This window comes from Nematolebias whitei, chromosome 16 (genome assembly GCF_014905685.2).
Source record: "Nematolebias whitei isolate Nwh7 chromosome 16, NemWhi1, whole genome shotgun sequence".
Taxonomy (NCBI): Eukaryota; Metazoa; Chordata; class Actinopteri; order Cyprinodontiformes; family Rivulidae; genus Nematolebias; species Nematolebias whitei.
In genome coordinates, this window is record NC_056513.1 from 39692725 (window position 1) to 39695608 (window position 2884).

General features: G+C 42.2%; 1 protein-coding gene across 1 annotated transcript in view; it reads left to right on the forward strand.

Moving 5' to 3' along the window:
• lcor (ligand dependent nuclear receptor corepressor) overlaps positions 1 to 2884 on the forward strand; it is a gene marked incomplete at its 5' end in the record, with an annotated part of 55659 nt that overhangs the window by 6985 nt on the left and 45790 nt on the right. Inside the window, 1 exon segment of the mRNA XM_037689993.1 lies at positions 1878 to 2010.

Below are 2884 nucleotides of genomic sequence, written 5' to 3' on the forward strand. Positions count from 1 at the left end.
TGATCCTGTTAGCTGTGTGATCCTGTTAGCTGCGTGGTCCTGTTATCTGTGTGGTCCTGTTAGCTGCATGTTCCTGTTAGCAGTGTGGTCCTGTTAGCTGTGTGGTCCTGCTAGCAGTGTCATCCTGTTAGTTGCATGGTGCTGTTAGCAGCATGATCCTGTTAGCTATGTGGACCTGTTAGCTGTGTGGTCCTGTTAGCTGCATGTTCCTGTTAGCAGTGTGGACCTGTTATCTGTGTGGTCCTGTTAGTTGCATGGTATTGTTAGCTGCATGGTACTGTTAGCAATGTGTTTCTGTTAGCAGTGTCGTCCTGTTAGCTGCATGGTACTGTTAGCAGCATGATTCTGTTAGCTGTGTGGTCCTGTTAGCTGCATGGTCCTGTTAGCAGTGTTGTCCTGTTAGCTGCATGGTACTGTTAGCAGTATGATCCTGTTGGCTGTGTGGACTTGTTAGCAGTGTCCTCCTGTTAGCAGTATGATCCTGTTAGCAGTGTGGTGCTGTTAGCTGCATGTTCCTGTTAGCAGTGTGGTCCTGTTAGCTGCATGTTCCTGTTAGCAGTGTGGTACTGTTAGCTGCATGGTATTGTTAGCAGTGTGGTACTGTTAGCAGTGTGGTCCTGTTAGCTCCATGGTCCTGTTAGCTGTGTGGTCCTTTTAGCTGCATGTTCCTGTTAGCAGTGTGGTCCTGTTAGCTGCATGGTACTGTTAGCAGTGTGGTAGTGTTAGCAGTGTGGTACTGTTAGCTGCATGGTACTGTTAGCTGCATGTTCCTGTTAGCAGTGTGGTCCTGTTAGCTCCATGGTATTGTTAGCAGTGTGGTCCTGTTAGCTGCATGATTTTGACTTTTATGACGGAGAGTAATTTCTGCACAAATGAATTCAGAGCAACAAAATGTATTAAAGTTTGAAATAAAGAGAACACAACAGAATTGTTATGTAAATACTGTATATAAAGTTGTACTTTGTTACATTTTGAACTTTTAAAAGAAGCATTGTTTTTATGATTATTAATATTAGTATTTTTATATATTAGGACAAAGGTGAAGACTAAACTGTTGTGAGGAAAGGCAAACTATCGTGTTCATCCTTTGATAAAATATATACAGTACACTGAACTATGTAGGTCTTTTTATGTATTTATGGGGAAACTATACATAATGTAAAGCTATTTGTTCCTAATAAATTATTAATTTGAGCTTTATGATTTATGCAGTTTTTAACATATTTAACAATGATTTTCTGACTTCTATATAAGAAGGGCTGACACTTTCATGTACCTTCACTTTTATGAGGTGTTATCAAAGGCAAGCCTTTATATCTATTGTTTATGATCAAAATGACTTATTGACACCTTATAATCGATTAGTCCTTCATGTATGAAAACTGAACGTTACTTCCCCTCAGCAGCTTGTCCATGTCTGTTAAGTGTTCACCTTTCTGGTGGATTTTAGAGAAAAATTACAAAACATGGCTGGATTAATGACTTAGCTAAGAGCTAATAGCATGAATGAAGAGTCTGTTTTGCTGCTTATATTGTTAGCACCGTTCTTTTAATTGTTTTATTCACAGGAAGTATACTAAATGTAGCATTTGTTTTTGTAGTATGAGTATAAATAATATTCACTCCATGTCAGTTTTGGTCAAAACTACAAAGAGTCTCTGTGAAAGGACCAAAGAGCCACGTGTGGACCCAGAGCCACACTTTGAAACCCCTGGTTTAGCTGGTCAAACTAACTCAACAGTGAACTTGTGAATTAGTTTAATGTCTATTTTTCATAGCTTTAAAAATCAGGCCGGCTCATAAAAGTAAACTTCTTAATAAAACTTCTAAGAACGTGTAGTTAATGTCCTATCACTCTCCTGTCCATCTGTGTGTAGGAGCACAGCGTGGAGAACGGTGGAGGCAGCCACGTGCTGTCGGAGTGTGACGACTTCAAACAGGGCCAGTCTCGGATCAGCCGGCTGGAGAGACAGGCCCGAGACTTCCTCAATGCTGTGTTCCACAGAAAAGGTAAGACAGACACCGCCCACAGTCCTGGTCGTCCGTCCACCTGTTCACATACTGATGCCATACAGGAGACATTTGAATTCCCTTTGATTGACTTCAGTGGGATTAAATTACAAACATTTTTACTGCACACAGTATATTTATTATGCTTATTAAATTTGATCCAGAATACCAAATGAACCACTTAACCAAAGCATTTTGTAACTGAATGTGATGCACCAGTTCTGAACCAGCCACATTTCAGTTGCTTCTTATTGCCACATCCTGAAAACTAGCTACTGATTTAGAAGATTACTGAACCACAACGCTCACTCTTCCTTCCATCACTGTGCTGATTTTGCCCAAGCAGGTCACTGTGGGATCCTTTATGCACAACTTGTTGGCCTGAGTTAAGAAAAGGAGTCAGTTTGGAAGTGGTGCGTGTCTCCTGATGTAATCGTCGTGTCACTGAGCTAAAAGGGGACAAAAATAAAAACCCTGCACCCTTTTTTAGTGTGCGACTGATGCAACACAGATATGTCTGTTCCAGGCACACTGATCTGTTTCAGGCAGACCGATCTGTTTCAGGCAGACCGATCTGTTTCAGGCAGACTGATCTGTTCCAGGCAGACCGATCTGTTCCAGAGAGACCGATTTGTTCCAGGCAGACCAATCTGTTCCAGGCAGACCAATCTGTTCCAGGCAGACCAATCTGTTCCAGGCAGACCAATCTGTTCCAGGCACACCGATCTGTTCCAGGCAGACTGATCTGTTCCAGGCAGAACGATCTGTTCCAGGCAGACCCATATATTCCAGGCAGACCCATATGTTCCAGGCAGACCCATATGTTCCAGGCAGACCGATCTGTTTCAGGCAGACCGATCTGTTCCAGGCAGAC